The following is a 21,902-nucleotide window of genomic DNA, read 5'->3' as shown; positions in this document are numbered from 1 at the left end:
GCAGGTCCTAGGCTCTGTGGTTTGACCCACAGCTCCACCCGTGTCCCACAATGGTCAGCTTAGGTAATTCTAAACTGAATTTATCAGTCTTGCAGCAGCAACAACAGCACACAAACCCAATATGGCAATTTGTATTACTCTGCATACCTCAAAACTCAAAATGTGGCAAGCCAGCTCTGCTGACTTTGGGGTCCCCCTTTTGCAACTTCTGGACTGAATTCCTACCCTAACAGTACCACTCTGTGCCAGAGGATGCCAATTGCAAATAGGGGGATGTCTCCAATATTCAAGTTCTTGCATTTCTGGTTAAAGAAGCTCAGCTAGCGAGAATGAGAAAGATCTCTGCCAGAAAGCTTGAAACAGCTGTTTCAAGTTAGAACATACACCTAGTTTACATGGGCCAGCGGTCTAGCTGAAAAAAAAATAGATTATACCTAATTTGATTTTGGCAATTGATTACATCTAAAGTATTGATTAGGAAGCTGGGGGTGAGGTGGTCACAATAAGTGGATTCCAATTTTGGGGGGAAACTCTGTGGCTGACCTGAATGTACAACAGGATCGACCAAGGCAAGCACCTTTGAGCTTATGAGTATTGCTCTGTAAAAAGATTTATGTTTTTGATGGCACCAACCATGCACAATGCCCCCCCCAAAAAAGGATTCTCTTGAACAACTTCTCTCTGCTCATTTTGGTGCCATTGAGTTCCTTCCTGGAAGATATAACCTCCAATCAGTGTTGTAGTGGTAAATTTTGAGGTGCAGGAGCTTCTAATTGCAGCCTTCATAGCCATGCCCCCAGTGATGGTCCAGAAACATGCTGGGGAGGGGGGGGCAGAACTAGGATGTCATTCTTTATCACTTATTTAGCATGATTTCAATCCTACACAGTTGCCTGGAAATAAACTGCATTGAACTCAGTGTTTACTTTTGACAGCATAGGTTCAACTGATTAAACACATTGAGCATTAGCAAAAGATCTTCAGCCATCTGAAATGCAACATTTTGCTTCTAATCAGAAATGCAAACCATCTTGCAAATAAGTGTTGCTGGCATGAAGTAGGAACCCCATCAAAGGAAAGAAGAAGCTGTCCTCTTCTTTATTACAGTACTTGACTCATTTTCCGTCCTCTTTTATTCTAATCTGTCACAAACAGTAAAAACATGAAACCCTCCGTATACTTGGCAGAGCAAGGAAACGTCATCAGTTACCCTGCCAGACGAAGTTGTTGCCTTTGCTCTTTAAAAGTCTTTGAACTATTCTCACACAAACACCCAGTTGCTTCTCCACTTCGCCACTGGTCTTCATATCCTTTCTTTCCAACATGATCTAGCCAGTTCTCTCCAACCTGAGGAAGACATTTAGCCCATATTCACAGAAAGAAACGGGAACCTATATGAGTAATACTGGTGCATGCTATCATTTGCTTTTGATATTTTCTTCTTCTAGTTTCCTGTGGTGCAGGCCGGTTTTCCCTCTCTTTCTGGGAACCTCAGTGAACCAAGATTAAGCTTTCCACACCTCCTTACGTGCATGTATGGACGTAATTTGAGCTAGGGCTCAGCCCCCTGGACCAGTTCTCAGTGCCTAGAATATATGACAGCATGATAAACATAGGCAGTGTCAGTGGAGGCTGGGCCCTTAGGGAAAATAGGGCACTGCCCCACCAACCTCAGTCATCCCAAAGTTAGCCCCCACCTGTCTGCCTGCCTACTTACGATCAGTCCAGTGGGCGAGTCCAGGCTTTCTGCTTCCTCCGTGTTGCACCTTGTGGGATTCTGTAAAAAGGAAAGTAGCAATGAATCTAGCATTAGTATCTTTCGGCCTCCCAGTGCGCCACCCTACACGTGCACCGACTTGCCCACCACAATGAGGGGGCCCTGCGCCATGTGACACATCCCTCCCCTGCCTGGCACACCAGCACTCACCTGGTGAGGGCTGGGGAGTGGGGAGGGTGATCTTCACCCTCCATGCAACCTGCCCAGTGCATGAGAGCTCTCCCAGCAGCAGCGGGGGGTTGCAACCCTCTCAACCTTTGGGGAGCTTGGCCCCTTCCCCACAAACATTGAGGGGGCCAAAGCCCCTTCCGCCCCTTAGAGTTAGCACCCCTGCCACCCTACCAACTTCAGTAGGCACCAGCCATCACTGGGCAGGCATGTTCTGGGCTAAGTAGTTGCAACCTGCTCTTCAAAAGCAGAATAGGGGATTGTGAAAATTTCAGCTTCCTGAAAACTGCACCATTCATTTAAACAAAAAACATGTTTCTAGTTTTCATGGCTGCAAAGATAGGCCTGGCAGTGTGCGAGCTATACTTGATGAATCTAGCAGTCGGAGTTTCATCTTGGTGCTGGCCAAGAAGCGAGGCCACAGTGCTCTGCTCTTTGCCCTTTCCACTGAATGGTGCAATCTGAATAAACCATGCAAAATTGTGTCCATTCTGTCAATTCGTGAAGTTTGTAACCTGGTTTTTGTTCTGCACAGAACTTGAGCTACCTCAACATAGAATCGACGTATAAAATGTTTGCAGAGCATACACAGCTTGGAGTGTGATTTCTCTCACCAGCTAAGCCTGGCAACTACATCATATCCAGAAGGCAACCCAACAGGATTCTGATAGGCCTGGGAAAATGGGCTGTTTCTAAAACTATGCATAGAGAATTATGTCTACAGCTCCCTGGAAACAGAACTTCAGGGTGTCAGCAATGTCTCTTACTTCAGTGGTCTTCAAGCTGGAGGTTGCTCTGACCTTCCAAAGACACTGGAAGCTGCCTTACTCAGACTGATGCTCCATCAACTTAGTATTGCATCCACAGTACACTGGCAGCAGCTCTCCAAGGTTCTGGAAAATCTTTTCCAGTACCATATTTTTTGCTCTATAAGACTCACTTTTCCCCTCCTAAAAAGTAAGGGGAAATGTGTGTGCGTCTTATGGAGCGAATGCAGGCTGCACAGCTATCCCAGAAGCCAGAACAGCAAGAGGGATTGCTGCTTTCACTGCGCAGCGATTCCTCTTGCTGTTCTGGCTTCTGAGATTCAGAATATTTTTTTTCTTGTTTTCCTCCTCCAAAAACTAGGTGCGTCTTGTGGTCTGGTGCATCTTATAGAGCGAAAAATACGGCACTTCCTGGGAATGCCAGAGGTGGAACTTGGCACCTTCTGTATGCAGAAGATGTGCTGGTGTCAGATGTGGTGGACCTACATTTGGGGGCCCCTGAAGCTTGGACTGTTGTGGGGACCCCTTCACGACCAGCAACGAAGTCTGGGGTAACCACTGTTATCTTTTTCAGTGGAGTTGTTTACAGCATCTGGGCTACAGACTAAAAAAAAAACCCCTTGTGATTGTTGAAATATATGCAACAACAAAATTAATCAATTTTGAGTCTCAGATTGGATCTGCTAGACCCGATTTTTTAAGTGATGTGGGCTAAAGTTTCTTCTGGGGGCCTCCTGGGTTTGGAAGAGTTTCCAACTAAGTTCTGCCTCCAGCTGTGGCCAGTAGCCATTGATTGCCCTCTCCGCCAGTGTTGGGCATGGCCATAGTATAAGTGGGATTTCCTACCCTTAAGGTGAGCAGAACATCAAGCAGCAGTCATAACCCTATAGCTGTAGTTACAGATAGGTAGCTGTGTTGGTCTGCCATAGTCAAAACAAAATAAAAAAATTCCTTCCAGTAGCACCTTAAAGACCAACTAAGTTAGTTCTTGGTATGAGCTTTCGTGTGCATGCACACTTCTTCAGATACAAAGCAAGGGGTTGCCCTAGCAGCTATGTGTTTCTGTTCTTGAACACCCGGGGTGTGTGTGTGTGTGTGTGTGTGTGTGTGACCAGATGCATCATGCCCCCCCCCAGTGGGGTTAAATAGCCTTCCTCCTACATTGTGGCTGGGGAAAGCTTATGTAGCATGACTTGTCCCTGTGATAAATGGGGAGGTTTCCTATTGCACGCCTGGCTAGCTGTGAGTAGATCCAGAGAGAATTCTTACAATGATCCCTATGGACAAAGCCACCAAACGACAACAACCCACTCTTGTCTGTGTGTGCACACTCCTGCACGCACACTCTTTGTATTCTCTCTCTCTCTCTCATATAAGACCAGAGGCGATATTCAGTAGCAACAGACTTTGTTGTGTCCGTGCTTACACTTACGTCCTGCTCAAGCTGTCCTTCGTAAGGATAGGTAAGTACCCAGCAGATAGACATCAGCGCCTGAACGCACACTCAGAGCTTTGATAACAAATATACTCATACCATTAATCACATCCACCACAATATTTCCACAACATTGCATGTTCATATGCGCATTCCATTCTGTGCGCACTTTCTCATGTATGGGCTCTTATAGTCACTCACATATTTCCCCATTTATACTGCACACTTTCTATACAAATGCACATTTTTGCAGCTCCTATGTATTGTGCACAAAACAAAGTCCTGTGTAAATGTACTCTTGCACATAGTCAGGTGTTATTGTTTTTAAATCTGTCCATCTGTCTATATATCTTACTCTATGCACAAATCACTTTTAACAAGCAGAAGCACATCATGATAAATGCTGTTTACTAGACCTCTTCATAACCAGTGTGCTCTACCACCCCATCCCACTGGGGTACAGCATGGTGAACATTGTGGTGTACAAACTCTGTGAATCTCATCCTTTCCCATTTCAACACACATTGTGCCAAATCAACTGTGTTCACCCATCAAGGCCATGTACACATCCCATCCGTCAAAAATTCCTGCATAAATCTCTGCCTCACACATTCATACTAAATGGGGGCCAACAAGGTGCCCTACGGGTGTTCAGGACTACAAATCCCATCATCCCTGAATATTGGGGGTGGTAGGAGATGATCTGGAGGGTACAACATAGGCAACCCTGCTTCACACTCTTGAGTGCCACTTCGTGTTAACTTTTCCCAACATGAGTACTACTAATGCTTGTTTAGGAAGAGTCAGAGGCAGCCCACAAACAGTTCTGCTACACAGCTGGATTTCACATTCTCACACTCCCACCTTCCTTTCTGTTTCCCCCCAAAGGGTCCTTGAAGAGAAATGTTGAATTCTCCCTTGTTGAATTAAGTCCCTTGTTTCTTCCTTTTCCAGCCTGAGGCATGCGCACGTGCGCGCGCGCGCGCGCGCACACACACACACACACCACTCACATTTATTTCATCCAGTGTTTATGCTGGGGTGAGAAAACAGTGGCCCTCCAGATGTTGCAGTTCCCATCTTCCCTGATCACTGGCCATGCTTGCCAAGGCTGTTGGGAGTTGTGGTTCAGCAATAACTGGAGGAGGTTCACAGATTCCCCATCCTTTCTTCATGCAAAGGGAATGGTAGGCAGGAAATGTATTGAGAGAAATAAGGGGAAGGTGAGCTGGGCTTTGGAAAAGCATGGGGTAGTAACCTCCTCCCCTCCAGGATAGGGTAGGCATGGAACATTGCTCCCACATCTGCCCTGCCATAGGTGGTGCTTCGCCAAGTCTCTGGATGGAGTCAGATTTCAAAAGTGGGGTGTTGATGGGACTAATAACTCTGATCCTGCATGCTCTGAAGCATGGCAGACCTGTGGTCAATTCACTACCTCTTATCTCTCAGTGCACCATTCAGAGGGATCCCAACATTTCAGAGCTGTAGAGCTCTGAAAGAGCATTCACACAAATGCTCCCACCACCAAATGCTTTTCTTGGTTTCTGGTGGCCTTTGTCAACACCTCTGGATCAGAGATGGGGAACCTGTCACCTTCCCCATGTTGCTGTACTACAACTCCCAGAGTCCCTGGCCAATGACCACACTAGCTGGGGCTGATGGGAGTTGTAGTAGCATCTGGCGGCCGCCCATTCCCCTCCACCAGCTTTGGATACACTTCCTGTCACAAAAGAAACAAGAACTGGGCCATTGCCAGATGTTTTGGGGGAGGGCTTCTGGAGATGAATCTGTGAGGGAGATGACTCTCTTTCAGAGTTGGCAGGAGATATTGGTAACGGCACAGAATTGCTTCCCTACACACCTCTTTATTCTGCTTTCTTCTTTTTTAGGACCCACCCTATTCTCCTGATTATAATCTCTTTTAACAGTTTTCAGTGCTGTATTCTTAAATTGTTGCAAACCACCCTGAGCCCTCATGGTGAAGGGCGGGTAAGAAATTTGATAAATAATAATGAAATAGAAAAATACTCGTTACTAGTTGCTGCTCCTCTGTCCTAGTTGTTGACACACTTTCTCCCATTCCAAAGCCCTTGACCCCTTATGCTTTTAGCACCCTCTGAAACATCTCATCAATTGCTTTCATTGTTACCCTTCTTTTCCCATGTAGTCCATCCTTTCATTCATCCAATATTCAGTGTTTCTATCCTACCATTCCATCCTTCTTTCAGCCCACCCTATAGGTATAGACTATATAGTATTCACCAAAACCATTAGATTCTTTCTTTCTTTCTTTCTTTCTTTCTTTCTTTCTTTCTTTCTCTTTCTTTCTTTCTTTCTTTCTTTTCTTATCCCCCAAATTCAGCTGGTCTGCCCATCCATCCATATCCATCCACGTTATGCAGCATCTTTTATTCCTCTCATCCTTCCTTCCTTTCTTTTCCTCCACTCTGCCTGTCTATCTCGCCACTCATCCCAATGTCCACCTCTCTCCTTTCTCTCTCTCCTTTCCTCCTTCTAGCCTTTCTCCCCATGGTTATCCCCCCTTCCCTCCCGCCTTCTCTTCCTTTGTCTCTCTCTCTCTCTCTCTTTTCTCTCTCAAGTGTTTTCAATTTTATTCTGAGTGGAATTAACTACCCCTGATGTCAAATTGCCGCCGAAATCGATAATAATATCTTTACAAAAGAGGATATTCTTCTCTCTCGGAACGGCCCCTGAAAAATGGAAAATTTAGTCGAAATTGATTCATTACTTGACACTTTATAGGACGGGCCTGCTATTGATCGGAGCCTGTCATGTCCTATCTGCCTTAATCGAAGTTGAAGTCCAGTGTCGATGGTGGGTATTTTTCATAATTCCAGGAGACCAGACAGATACAAAAACACACACACGGACTCCGTTCCCCACCACCCTCTGCAGTCTCCCCGGGTGGAAAGGGGGGGGGGCGAGATCTTCCTGAACCCCCCACCCCAAACAGATCGCCCTGGAGAAGGAAAGATCTTTCTTGAAACACACAAATCATCCCCTGCACACTCGCAAATCGGGGAACTTCAGCACAATAACCCAGATCCAAAATGAATTGTGTGTGTGTGTGTGTGTGTGTGTGTGTGTTGGTGTTGCTTCTCACACACACATCCAACCTTCTCCACCGCCCCAGTTCAGCTGTTTTGTGTGTGTGTGTGTGTGTGTGTGTGTGAGAGAGAGAGAGAGAGAGAGAGAGAGAGAGAGAGAGAGAGAAGGCTTTTTTTGTTTATTAAGACGGTTTGTGGTAAAGAAAACCTATGAATCAGCCAACATACTCTCTCTCTCTCTCTGCGTGTGTGTGTGTGTGTGTGTGTGTGTGTGTGTGTGTGTGTAAACCCTAGCTGAGTGTGTGTACCTACACAACACACACCAACAGTGGTGGAACTTATGCAGTCTTCCCTATCCACCTGCCCTCAAACATTTTCACCCTGGCTCCCTCTTACACACACACACGCTCGCTCGCGCGCGATCTTCCATTCACACGTCCTTTGCCCCCGCACATATTTATTGCCTCCCGTACTGCCCCCATCTCTTACACGCGCGCGCAATACTTTCTCAGCTGCGCGCCGGTCGCGACCCTCCCGCCCTTTCCTCTGGCAGGCGCCACAGCTTGGGCTTCTTGCACGCGCAGCGCGGCCCTTCGAGAGGCCTTTCCCCCTCACACCACCAGCCCGGCTGGCTTCAGTATCTTCCCCCAACACGCTCCTTTCCCCTCAGGACGCCTTCTTCACTCACTCTCACCTATTTACACACGTGCAATTCCCCCCCCCCTCTCACATATATGGCATCCCTCCGCCTCTGGCACACTTCTAACACACTCCTCTCAAACGGACGTTCCCCCCTGGCACACACACACTCCCTCTGACGGGGATTATCTCCTTATACCTAACCTCTCTAACAGTTCCTCTCTCTCTCTCTCACACACACACACACACACACACACACACACACACACACGTCCTCTGGTGCGCGCGCGCAAACACACACACACGTGTCCGGTCACCGACGAATTTTCCTCACACGGCGTCCTCTCCTAATACTACCACACCATAGCTGTCAACTTTCCCCTTTTCTTGCAAAGAATCCTATTCGGAATAAGGGAATTTCCCTTTAAAAAGGTGAAACGTTGACAGCTATGTACCACACACGCCTCTTAAAAAGAGTCCCTATGCTTTCTCCGACGCGCATCGCCACAAAACTCTCTCACACTAGCGCGGCTGGCGCTCGCGCATCCGTTCGTGTTTCTCTCACACGGCGGCGTGCCCTCGGACGTTAACGCACGCCTCTCTCTCTCTCTCTCTCTCACACACACACACACACACGAACATTGCTCCACAGCCACGTCCCTTTCTCTGGCGCGGACCCTTTTCCCGCGCAATTTCCCTCTCACACGCGCCACCCCCTCCCAGCCACCCCCCCTCCTTCCTCCCTCGCGCGCTCTCCCTCTCCCTCGCGCGCAGACTCACTTTCCCGCGCTCGCGCCTGCCCACGCGCTCTGAGGGCTTAACTAGACTTTAACTGGACTTTTCTCGACTTTCTTTTCCCGCCACCTCCTTCCTTCCTTTCCTTCTATGGTCCCCTCACGGCTCCTTCCTCACCCAAAGACTCGAGCCTTCTGTCTATGGGACTGTTACTCTTTTGTTTCTCCTCCACCCTCTCTATCCCCTGCGAAGGATTTTTTTCTTCTTCTTCTCCTCCCCAACCCCCCTCACTCACACACACACACACATTTGACGCTTGCTTTGCTATCTTGGAAAGCTTTTGCACATAAATTTCCCCTCAGCCTTCCTCCCTTAGATTCCCACCAATTTAGCCAAGCCCAGGTCTTTAAAAAAGGAAAGGAGGTGTGTGTGTTTGTGTGTGTGTGTGTGTGTGTGTATGCGCACAGCGCGAGAGAAAATACCTTGGGTGCAGTTGGCAGTTTCTCCAGCACCCTCTGGAGTGGGAAAGCGGTCGATATTTAATTGTTATTGCAAGCAGGGAGTGCAAAAAAAAGAGAAGGGGGAGAAAAGGAGAGAGAGAACCTACTACTCTGGACTATTTGTATTGTGAGAGTGTGTATTGCTGCTTGTTGGTGCTGAGGTGGGACGTGTGCCACAACGTGCGCGCGTGTGCACGCACGCACACACACACACACACACACACACACACAGCCTCACTGAGGGAACCTTCCCAGTTTAAAAGAGGGAGGTTAAATATATTGGGTCTGGGTGTCCAAGAGACACTTGGAAAGAGCTTCCTGCACATGCGCCGTGGAGGCGAGCAGAGGGACTGGGCCAAATTCTCCATCCTAACTTCTGCAGCAGCGCAGCCCCAGAGGTCAATCCCATTGAGCTCCGTGGGGCTTTTGCTCCCTGGTTAGGTGGGCATAGGTTTGCAGACACGTGCTCCATTTCCTGAAGAAGTCATCCCTATTGAACCCAGTGGGACTTACTTCCGAGTAAACAGGCATGGGATTGGGCTCTTAAAGGGGAGAGAGAGAGAGAGAGAGAGAGAGAGAGAGAGAGAGAGAGAGAGAAGGCTTGATTTCTTTAAGAAAAGAAGAGAGAGAGAGAGAGAGGTTGAAATCTGACTCAAAGCCAAGCCAGGAAGGCCTGCTTCTTAAGAAACAAGCTGTGGTCTCAGGGTGGGGGAGGAGGAACTCTGCACATGCTCAGGAGCACTTTTATGCAGCATCGCTTCGGGAAAGCTTAGGTATTTAATACAGATGTCAGGCTTCAGCTCTGCTACCATTTGGGAACTTTCTGTCACCAAGGTCTTTGGTGAATCCGTGTCACTGACAGCGCTGTGCTTAAATATCGTGGGGGGGGGGGAGAGAGAGAGAGGCTTGTGCCATTTCTTGATGGAAACAGAGGACCCCTCAACCACCACCCCCAGCTGCCCAATTCTGGGTGGGGTGTGGGGAAGTGCTGAGGCCTGGGGGGGACGGGGGACTAAAACGCCTACAAAAGGCTACACAAATCTGCCTGTGTCTCAACTGGGACTTTTCTAACACAACTCCCCTCTGGAGGAAGGGGCGCATGCTCAGGTCCCTAAAGCCATCCATCAAAATTTGAGGGAAAAGGAGGAGAGGGAGAGGGGGGTCAGAATTGGAAAAGGGGGGGGGTTGATACACACACACACACACGCACACACACAAATCCCATTTTCTGCAAACAGGTTGGTGGCTCCCAGCCCCTCTCTCTGTCTAAATGAAATCAGTCATTTTCATCAAGTGCCCGGCCAAATATTATCCACAGTCCATTCAGAAGGATCGAATCTTATTTAGAGTCGCGATTCGACATCTGTTTTCAAATTTGATCAGCTATGAACTTTATTTTCCGAGTTTGAGGAAAATTATATTCCATCGATCCGAAGCACTGGCGTAGCCTACATATATTTTCCCCCTCGCTTCTGCCTCGGCTCTCTCTCTCCCTCCCCTGCTATCGACGGGGAAAGACGCGTTTGTAAGAGACACACCAGCAGCAGCAGCAGCAGCAGCAGCAGCAGCAGCAGCAGCAGCAACACACCACCAGCGAGACACTTCGCAGTTTCCCCGATCGCACAGCCACCTTCCCTCTCGCCCGCCTGCTCCCTTCTTTCCTTCCCTCGGCCACCCTCCATTTCTCCCTTCCTCCTTCCTCCCTTCTCCCGACACACCTCGCCACTTTCTGATTCATCCCTTGGCTTCCTCTGCTTCTCAGTCACACACACAGAGGCTTCACCTCCTCCTGTCTCTTCAATTCCTTCTCTTCATCCCACAACCCTCTCTCTCTCTCTCTCTCTCTCTCTCTTTCCCCCCTATTCCCCGTCTCGTCTCTCCTCTCCCTGCCAGGCTCCTTCCCTTCTTCCAAAAGACGATCTTCTTTCCTTTCCTCTCCTCTTCTCTCTCTCTCTCTCTCTTTCCTTCCTTCCTTCCTTCCTTCCTTCCTTCCTTCCTTCCTTCCTCTACACACTTTTGTCTCTTTCCCCCCAACCCCCCTCCAAAACTCTTGATTCACCCTCTCCAGAAAAGGCTAACTATTCTGATTTCATTTTCAAGAAGCAAACCTCCCCCACCCCGGGCAAAAAATAATAATACCCCAAACCCCTCACCACCTCAATTCCCCGGCGCAGCCAAGCCAACCTCCCAAAGAACTTCAACTTGGAGACTGCCTGAATGGTGACGGGAGAGAACAGTGAGTAACAAATTCTTGGGAAAGTTTCTTGGGAAAGTGGTCTGAGGAGAGCGGGGGAAGTTAAGCCATTGTGGGTGCTTCTATGGGGAGTTGGGAGCGGGGGGGGGGGGAGCTCTGATATGGCAGGGAGTTATGGTCCCACTTCTAAAAGTGGAGGAAATGAGGTCTGTGATATCTGTCCATCTATCCATTTGTCCTTCTTCCTTTCCTTTCTTCTTTCATCCCTTCCCTACTTACACACCCTCCACCCAATCATTCCTCTCCCAACTCGTTTTTCTTTCTCACACCCTTTCGTGCTCCGACCCTCCTTCTTGCTTCTTCTCTCATCCCTTCTTCCTCTCTCTCTCTCTCTCTCTCTCTCTCTCTCTCCCTCTCCCCTTTCCCCTCCCCTCCCATCTCTCTCTCTCTCTCTCCCTGTCCTTTCCCATTCTCCTCTCGCTCACTCACCCTCCCCTTTTCCCCTCTCCACCCTCCCCTCCTCGCTCCCCAGCTAACTGGAAGCCGGTTTCCGTTTAGATTAAGGCAGGGAACCTAATTCCAGGGCAGGGGATCGAAATTTCTGGCAACAAAGGGAAATAGCGTATTGATCAGAGGCTCCGGAGATTAAGAGACAAGTGTGTGTATCCATCAGCGCTAAACTGCCTCCCTGCGCCTGAGAGCCGGCCGGGCTGCGGACGCGCCTGGCATGGCAAACACGCGCCCCTCTGGGAGGGCAGGAGCGGGAGCCTCGGGGCAGCTGGGCCGACCGGGGTGGGGTGAGGGGTTGGCGGAGGATGGGGGAGAAGGGCTGGCCGAACCTCCCTCTCCCCCACCCCGGGGGAAATGGAAGAGGGCAGGAGAGCAGGGAGGAAGACCCCCAAAGGGAATCTTTGGAAAGAGGAGACCGTGCAGCCCGTGCAATGTAGTGGTGAAGAGACTGAGCTGTGAGCCGCCCAGGTCCCCGATTGCAATTCCACCTCTGCCTCGAAGTCAATGAATGGCCTTAGGCAAACCGTTCTTGCTGAAACTCACCCCCCCCCCCAACACATCCCTCTCTCACACACACAACAAAATTCTGCAGATTGGGTGATGATAACAGGGAACTGCGTTCCCCAGGCGTTGGAAACCAGCAAGTCCCAGGTGCAAATTTCTCCACTGCCGTGTGAGCACTAAGTGGCCAGGGGTAAGTCGCTCATTCTTAGCCTCCACCCCCGCCATCCAAGGTAATAAACACTGAACTACCTTACAGGGCCGTTGTGAAGATCACTGAGGTAACGTATGCGAAACACCTTAAGCGCCCTAACGGGGCAATCGTATTCCAGGAGAAAGCCCTATTGAATTCAGTGGGATTTACTCCCAGGTAAGTGCGTCAGCATAAGTTTGCAACCTAAGGCTGCAATCGTGTGCTTACACTTATTTGGGAGCAAGTCCCTTTGAGTGCAGAGGCGCTTCCTTCTCAGTAAACATGCAGAGACTTGCGCTGCAAGCGCCCTGTATAAATGCTAAGTAGTATTTGGGGGTTGTGTGTGTCCTGGAATTTGGAACTCGAAGTTCCAAGAGCGAAACAATACTTTTGCTCAAGATTATTATTATTAGTAGTAGTAGTAGTAATCGTCGTCTTATGCAAAAGGTGGAACAGTAGAACTCCATCCTTTGGAGCAGAGGTTGCATCTGAAGATCTCAGGAGTGAAAGCTCTTCCTCTCCCTTCCCCACGGATCCAAGAGTGTGGTTGTGGGGCATAGGCCCGCGAAACTCCCATCTATGCATATTATTGGGCTGCGTGTGGGGTGAAACCAGAGGCGTATGGAACTGGAGGGAATTCAGGGACCCGGGCGGCATTTGGGGAAGTGGTGCCCCAGAAATGCAGAGACGAGCAGCCGGGCTGGTGGGAGAGGAGGATCACTGAGATCACACCGAAGTTTCTGGGGTCATCATGACCCCACTTGCCTTTCAGCCACTAGTTCCTTAAGCCTGACCTATAAATTGCCAAGTCTGGCTGCCACCAACACCGCAAATCATGGGTGGCTCACCTTCAGCTGTGATTATTTTTTCCCTACCAATAATGTCATGAGGCTGGCTGGCAGGATGGTATGAGAAGGCGGCTGCCGCCTGAGGTTCAGGAGAAATTCTTCTCCACCTTTCACATTACGAAGCGTGTGTGATGTGGCTTCCACAAATACTATCCACCCTCATCCCCACCAAGCAAGCGAGCGTTGGCTGGATGGATGTGGAGGACTTGAGTTTAACTTGGCGAAACTTCTTCCATCTCGAGCTTGCGCGTTAAGCAAATACGTATCAGAAGAAAAGGAGTTCAGTAGGTTAGGGGTCTTGAACCCCGGACCTCTCGTTTTAGAAATTGAACACTGGCTGAGGAGAAGCGAATTTCCAGTGCTTGGCAGGGGTGTGTGCTTGACTCAAGCGCTGGGGGGGGGACACACCCCGAACTTATCCCCCCCCCATGGAGCTGACCCTTCTTGAAATGTGCGCTTGAGTGTGTGTAAGGGAAATATCTCTTAGGGAAGGTTAGATGTAGCGAAATATGTGGCGCAGTTTCCGAATAACAATAGCAGAAAATCTACCTCGCGCAATAGGGGACAGCGAGCAAGAGGTCTCCGTCCCAAAGAGCTTGCAATCTAGGGCTGCAAATCCTAAAGCACACCAGCTTGAAATCAGCAGGGTTTTACTTCCGAGTAAACACAAAATAGCATTCCTCTACTCGCTGGACCCTGGGGTGGCGGTGGCAGGGAACCGTTCCGACAAACATGGGGATGAATATAAGGGCTGCGGTGGCTCACACGTACACGTGTGCACCCCTCAAAGTGTGGATATCTTCACCCTTTTCTTACACGGCCAGATCCATCCGCCAGTTAAACCGAATGGATTGGATTTGCAGCCGGACAATCCTCACTGAAATGACTGGAACCAAACTAACTGTCTCGACTTCTTAGCGGCTTGGTGAGTGGATCACAAGATCGCAGAATGCTGAGGTAGTGAAATACTCGTGGTTTTAGACACGAAGAGAGGATTTTGTGAATCAGCTTAGACTCCCACCTCTCTGTCTGTCTCTCCTTTCACACAGACACACCATCCCCCTGTGGATTAATTCTATGCAAGGCCCCCACCCTCAATTCAGGGCTAAAGCTATAATTGTTGTCTAAAGTTCTGCTACCTTCCACCGAATGTGAGTTAATCATTCCACTAGTCCTCACGCGTTTTGCCATCAGGTTCCATGCCTATTCTAACCGAGAGGGGAGAAGGAGGGGAGACATAGAACCAACATTCAGTGCCACTCCTGTAAACGTTGGTGGGCAGACGGTAATTCCGTTTTTTCCCATTGCCTTTGATACAACCTAGCTCCTTTTAAAAACCCCGGGGAAAGGTCTGTAAGCCATTCGTTATGCAGACTATACATGCAATATGCCCAAAGTGCTTAAATTATCTCTAGGGGGGGAAAGAAAGCAAGCTGTATTATTAATTGGTGGGCTTGTGAGGAAGATATCTATCCCCTTGTCCACACGTTACAGTTAGCGTTGCCCTAGAAAGGCTGGCGTGTCAGACGGAGACCTGGCTTCAGTGCAGATTGGTTTTTGGAAGAGAGCAGTGCCGAGGCTCCAGGAAGCCTGGAAGCCAAACTCTTTGACCCTCTAATAATGTTAAGGCATCAAAGGCACCCAAAGAGGCCTTCTCCTTGGCTGGCTGGCTGGCCGCCCATCAATTTTGGAATAATCATCCCTAGGAGACTCACCAAAGCCAGAGCCCTCTTAGAATTGCAGCAGAATCCAGTGAGTGGCAGTAGGCTGACCCACTTCAGACAACAGGTGGTGTGGTGGGTTGCAAAAAATTTTTTTGAAGGTGTGGGGAAAGGGAGGCATACCTCAGTCTAGCCCAAGACAGAAAGGTCATAGCCTCAACTTCTTTGTCTGTGCAAGTGCCCGAATAATTTTTTTAAGCATTTATTTATGTTTCCAATTTTTTTTTTTACCTGCTTTTCAGCTACCCCCACAAGGTTCCCAGAGCAGCTTACACAGAGCAGTAACATGACAGAATTTGCCCTCCGGCTTAAGTCTAAATGTAGGGGAGCAGCCAGAGGGGGGTGTCCCGTCCCCCCACCCCACCCCACTCCCATCCACCTATGCATTCTTGAAGCGGTATAGCCCTCTCTCTTCCACACCTCAGGACCATGCCACCTTATTATTCTGCTGCTGCAGGTGCAGGTCCAACCCTGCCTGTCCTAGAAAAGGGGTGTAACACATTTTGGTATTTAAAATGGCTGTTGAAGTGGCCAAGGGTAGGGTAGGTAGGGTAACTGTTACCCACTAACTAATCCAGAATGCGGCAGCTAGACTGATGACGGGGGGCAGCCACCGAGACCAAATAACACCGGTCCTGAAAGACCTACATTGGCTCCCAGTACATTTCTGAGCACAATTCAAATTGTTGGTCCTGACCTTTAAAGCCCTAAACAGCCTTGGCCCAGTATATCTGAAGGAGCATCTCCACCCCCATTGTTCTGCCTGGACACTGAGGTCCAGCGCCGAGGGCCTTCTGGTGGTTCCGTCACTGCGAGAAGCAAAGCGACAGGGAACCAGGCAGAAGGCCTTCTTGGTAGTGGCGCCCACCCTGTGGAACGCCCTCCCATCAGATGTCAAAGAGATAAACAACTACCTGACATTTAGAAGACATCTGAAGGCAGGGAAGTTTTTAATACATGACATTTTGATGTATTTTTAATCTTTGTTGGAAGCCGCCGAGAGTGGCTGGGGAAGCCCAGCCAGATGGGCGGGGTACAAATAATAAATTATTATTATTATTACTTGTGCCTTTCGGATGTGATGAATTAATCCGTTGATGTGCAGGGCATGATTGTGGTTAATTGTGAGGGAAAGGCTCTGAAGACATTGTGAGTAGCGTTTTCTTGTCTTTACTGAACTGCTTCCAGAGCTTAGGCCCAGCATTTGGGAATCAAGTTGAACGCTGTCTCCTAGCTCAGCAATGGAGCCTTTGGGTGGTCTTGAGCAGTGCAACCTTCAGCCATAGTTTGCTCTCTGCAAAATGGGCATGATAGCAATTTTCCTTACAGAGTAAAGGTAAAGGCAAAGGGACCCCTGACCATTAGGTCCAGTCGTGACCAACTCTAGGGTTGCGGTGCTCGTCTTGCTTTATTGGCCGAGGGAGCCGGCGTTTGTCCGCAGACAGTTCCGGGTCATGTGGCCAGCAAGACTAAGCCGATTCTGGCAAACCACAGCAGTGCACGGAAACGCCGTTTACCTTCCTGCCAGAGCGGTACCTATTTATCTACTTGCACTTTGACGTGCTTTTGAAGTGCTAGGTTGGCAGGAGCAGGGACCGGGCAACGGGAGCTCACTCCGTCGCGGGGATTCGAACTGCCGACCTTCTGATCAGCAAGTCCTAGGCTCTGTGGTTTAACCCACAGCGCCACCCACATCCCATCCTTACAGAGTACTTTGATGTAAATGTGTTATGGAATTAATGCCATCAGCGCTCTTTGAGATTCAGGGACAGGATGGACTTGAAATATATAGAAATGGTTCTGACTTCTGAACTCCCCTGAAACATGACAGGTTTCTATGTCCTGCTCAGAGGAAAGCCTTTTGAAACAAAGGGCAATTGGATGGGTCTACTCTGAGTAGGATGAATGTTAGCTACAATCCTTTTTTATCATAGAATTGTAGAGTTGGAAGGGACCATGAGGGTCACCCCTGCACAGCAGAAATGTTTTGCCCAATGTGGGGCTCGAAGCTTGAACCTACGACCCTGAGATTAAAAGTCTCGCGTTTTATAGGATGTCATTTCTGGGTTCGTCTTATTACACATTCCCACTTACTTTAAGAACAAAAAAAGAGAGAGCCTGCTGGATGAGGCCAATGGCACATCTAGCCCAGTGCCCTGTTCTCACAGTGGCCAACCAGGTCCCGTTCCCCCACCGTGGGAAACCATCTAGCAGGACCTGAGCACAAATCGCTATCCCTCCTCCCCCTCCCCCAGTTTTCAGCAGCAAGGAGTCTTGTGGCATCTTAAATATTTACACATTTATTTTTCATGGACTATAGTCCGCATCATTAGATGTTCCTGTCCACATTTACTTCGTAAATAAGTCACCTTTTGGGTCCAATGCAATGGAGCGATGTGTGCATGGGAATATAGCCTTAAAAGGTAAAGGTAAAGGGACCCCTGACCATTAGGTCCAGTCGTGACCGACTCTGGGGTTGCGGCGCTCATCTTGCTTTACTGGCCGAGGGAGCCGGCGTACAGCTTCTGGGTCATGTGGCCAGCATGACTAAGCCGCTTCTGGCGAACCAGAGCAGCGCACGGAAATGCTGTTTACCTTCCTGCCAGAGTGGTACCTATTTATCTACTTGCACTTTGACGTGCTTTCGAACTGCTAGGTGGGCAGGAGCAGGGACCGAGCAACGGGAGCTCACTCCATCGCGGGGATTCGAACCACCGACCTTCTGATTGGCAAGCCCTAGTCTCAGCGGTTTAACCCACAGCGCCACCCACGTCCCTTGAAAAGCCTTACTTTTAGGTAAATGTCCTCAGGGGCTGAGGGCATCATTTGTGAATATAAGCAACAGCCCATCCCTCACCTACAGCGTTCATAATTTGGTTATGTTGGAGGTGTTTTAACCCTTCAATCTATAAGTAAGGTTCATTCGGGTAAATTATTATATATTAAACAAGTGAGAGAATGAATGTGTTGGTGTTGTGAGCCGCCCTGTGATCTACAGATGAAGGGCAGTATACAAATCAAATCAATTAATTAATAATACTTTTCTAAACTAACACTGCTCCTCAACAGTTGGAGATTAGCAATGGGAAGCATGTGGAGTTTACATCCCACCAGTGGAAGTCTGAACTGTGCACTGATACCTTGACAGGAACACACCTGTGCTTGGAAGCAACCATACAGAGACGTTTAGTATGGGGAAAATAAGAAAGCTTCATTTATTTTACGAAACACATGCTTGACAGTAAAAGAGTCCCTAGTTCTGTCTAACAAAGTTTGAGATGTCAGGGGCCTCACTTGGTCTTTGATCTCAAGAGTCACACAAGATGCTTCCTCTCTTGTGGTGGGATGAAGGGGGAAGGGAGGAGTAAGAAATGAGATCAGGATCTCTAAGAGGTATCAGAGGCAAGCTAGGTTAGAAACTTGGGGGGTTCCCCCTCTCTACTATCTACCTTCCCTCCCATCCCCGCAAACCACCCCAGTCTTACTAAAAGCTGAGTTGAACCCCAACGCTTCCAACAGAAACAGCTTTCAAAAATAGAACTGGACCCAAACTTATAAGACAATGGTGTGTGTGTTTTTTAAAAAAAAGATTCTGTGAATATTATTTTTCAGACTTGACAGTTGGAGAATTTCTGTTTGCTGCTCACAGATAGGGTGGAGAATCTCAGGCACTGCTGTGGATCGTGCTTTGATATACATGTGCTATAATTTAGTATTGTTGAAGGAAGCAAGGGGCTTGCTCCCTTCCTCCTTCCAGCTCTTTCTTCTTTGGTCATTGCTTCCTTCATCAACTAGTATGAACTAGCAGTAGGGTTTCAATTCCATACTGAGCTGGAATTTTTCAGAAGATCATTTTCTTTTACACACACACACACACAAACAAACACACATACCCAAGGTACTACTGGTAGAGGAAATTAGCTCCACACCATTGATGAAATGCTCCCCCCCATTTCACTGTTCACTAGCAAGGTGGAAAATTTTGGGAGGCCATTTTTGCCTTGCCCTTAACAGCTATTGACATACCACACACACTAAATTCGAACTAGCTGCACACCTGTCCAGTTGGGAATTGTCTTCTCCTAACCCACATGCCTGTATCCTTATAGACTATTCAGTGATGGGATAATTGCTGAAGTCTCCAGAGAATCTGTCACGAAATCTCTGCTGCTGCTACTGGTGGTGGTGATGGTCTTGGTAGTGCTGCTGTTGCTACACCTGTGGTGGTACTTTCAGTAAAATAAGCATAATCGGGGTGATTAGAAAAGTCCCCTGACCGGCAGCTGGAGGAAGAATCAGGTGTCAGTAAAAGTTTGGGCAATGGAACATGAAAGAGGAACTGGACCTGGAGGAAAGGTCTGAAGGAGAGAAAAATGGCTTGAGAAATATGAGCAAATGTTTGTATGTAGGAGGCTTCTCAGCTGGTGCTCCCAAAGGAACGTTGGCTTTGAGAGAGGATGGGTGAGCGGTGGTGGCATCATATAGGCAGTGGTGCCATGGTTAAAGGGCAGGGGTTGAATACAGCAATGGAGAGTGCCTATCTCCATTGCCCTAAGGTAAAGGTAAAGGTACCCCTGCCCGTACGGGCCAGTTTTGCCAGACTCTGGGGTTGGTGCGCCCATCTCACTTAAGAGGCCAGGGGCCAGCGCTGTCCGGAGACACTTCCGGGTCACGTGGCCAGCGTGACATCGCTGCTCTGGCAAGCCAGAGCCGCACACGGAAACGCCGTTTACCTTCCCGCTGGTAAGCGGTCCCTATTTATCTACTTGCACCCGGGGGTGCTTTCGAACTGCTAGGTTGGCAGGCGCTGGGACCGAGCAGCGGGAGCGCACCCCACCGCAGGGATTCGAACCGCCGACCTTTCGATCGGCAAGCCCTAGGCGCTGAGGCTTTTACCCACAGCGCCACCTGCGTTCCCTAGTTCCCTGCGTTCTCCATTGCCCTAGTGCCACACAATCAGCATGAAAGGGGAGCTGTCTGGCTACTGTACGCTCCAAAGCTAAGCATTTAGGAAAGCTGAAAACACAGAGTGCTTCAGTTTCCAGAGAAGAGTGTGCAGGTTCTGTTACGTATGATGGAACTTCATGGGAGGGGGGGGGGAGGAAACATCTTAAATCAGAAGAGGACATTGGAGCACTCCAAATCATTTGCCCATGTATGTGCATAGAAAATAGTAAAGCAAGCAAGCTGAGAGAAATACATGGAGATCTGCAATGCATCCCTTATTATTATTATTGTATAATTATAAGCTTACTGTATAACCTTGGAAGCAGTGTTACTGTGAAGGAGCATGGCTGTGGCTTTTGTGAAGGGGCTGTGCACTTCTGAATTTGCCACTACTGTACGTACAACTATTGCATATAAGTATACTGGGGTGGAACTCCTGGCCTAGCGGGCAGCTCAGAAGGATGGATGATGTCCTTGAAGAAAGTAAGAAGCCTTGCTGTGGCCAAGGGTGGTAAAGTTAGAGGAGCAAAGGTCATGGGAAAGAGATACAACGGGGAAATAAGGACTGGAAAGGAGGAGGAAAGGATGCAGGGCTTTAAACATTAAGACTCAACATTGAAAGGGGGACTTTGTGAGCTGTGTGACAGCAAACCTTCCGAAACCAAAGCAGTGTGTGTGTGTTCAAGGATCCTCAAGTGAAAAACATATCAAATTAAAGGAAGCATATTGATTTGAAAAAAATCAGGGCTCTTTTGGTCTATGATGTTGAGACAAAAATATGACCCTCAGCATCTAAGGAGTGGGAAAGCCTGCATACAAAGCAGTCTTATGCAGTCTTTTGCTTAAAATACTTTAAATAAACAAAAAGCAAACAGTTCGAATAATATTTTAAAGTCCAAAATGCTTTGCAACCATCCAAGTATCTTCACATTCATTGGTCAGGACCATGGAAGGTGGGAGAAGATTTATTTCAGTGGTTAAAGTCTGCACACTTTTCCTTTCATCTCTTTAAATGGCGTGCTTCCAAAGTCCATGTTTATCCCCAGTGGTCCTATATTTTTTGGTGCAGCCCCTTATTTTTGTCTTCTGGGAATGTCTTATTAAAAGCTGCCATTGTGCAGGGTTCAGCCACTTCCCCGTGCTCTTCAGACAGTAATGCTGCTGTCCTATATCCACTCAGCTAGGAGTGTGCTGCATATGGGCCTAGGATTGCGCTACAAATTTCTGAGTGAGGAATAGCCGTGTGACATTGTGACTGTGGCAGATATAAACATAAAGGCAATGTATGGACATGAACACTAAGGGAGCAATCCTATACACAAGAATCTGGCTTAAAGCAAGCCACTGTAGGTTAAGCTGGCATAAAGTTACACCCAATAAATAATAATAATAATAATAATAATAATAATAATAATAATAATTTATTATTTGTACCCCGCCCATCTAGCTGGGTTTCCCCAGCCACTCTGGGCGGCTTCCAACAAAGATGAAAAATACAATAAAATGTCACATATTAAAAACTTCCCTGAACAGGGCTGCCTTCAGATGTCTTCTGAATGTCAGGTAGTTGTTTATCGCTTTGACATCTGATGGGAGGGCGTTCCACAGGGCGGGCGCCACTACCGAGAAGGCCCTGTGGAAGACCCGATCCGAACTCTGTTCAGCAGTGGGGATACTGCTGGCTCAGCCGGCCTAAGCCTGGCAGAGGGAGAACAAGCCTTTAAAATAGTGAGTGAATTACACCAACTTTTTTGCCAGGTCACGTGACCAAGCTGAATGGGCTCAGGATTAGATTAAGCCTCTCCTCTCTGGTCCTGCCCCTGCCACACCCCAGAATTCCCTTTTCCCAGGGTTTACATTGTCTTAAGATCTGCTGAGTTTGGCTCAGCCAGCTAGGTC

At 48.4% G+C, this 21,902-nt stretch overlaps 1 protein-coding gene and 1 long non-coding RNA gene across 3 annotated transcripts in view; one reads left to right on the top strand and one right to left on the bottom strand.

Annotated features, from left to right (window-relative positions):
- The window catches only part of ERFL (ETS repressor factor like), a 167,358-nt gene that overhangs the window by 76,166 nt on the left and 69,290 nt on the right, over positions 1-21,902 (top strand). The window contains exon 1 of one of the 2 annotated variants that reach the window (XM_079985630.1): positions 10,116-11,325. The exons of the other annotated variant lie outside the window; for it this stretch is intronic. The gene's annotated coding sequence lies outside the window, so the exon portion shown is untranslated. Of the gene's footprint in view, positions 1-10,115; positions 11,326-21,902 lie in introns of those variants that run through there. 2 annotated transcript variants of the gene reach the window in all.
- LOC307221832 lies at positions 1,173-6,478 on the bottom strand. The gene is made up of 3 exons (XR_013841557.1): positions 6,009-6,478; positions 1,718-1,777; positions 1,173-1,347 (listed from the first exon to the last, which is right to left on the bottom strand). It is a non-coding gene; the product is annotated as an uncharacterized lncRNA (long non-coding RNA).

The sequence above is a fragment of the Podarcis cretensis genome (genome assembly GCF_951804945.1).
Source record: "Podarcis cretensis genome assembly, chromosome: 8".
Lineage (NCBI taxonomy): Eukaryota > Metazoa > Chordata > Lepidosauria > Squamata > Lacertidae > Podarcis > Podarcis cretensis.
The sequence above is the reverse complement of the archived record's forward strand: the minus strand, read 5'-3'. Positions and strand labels throughout refer to the sequence as shown.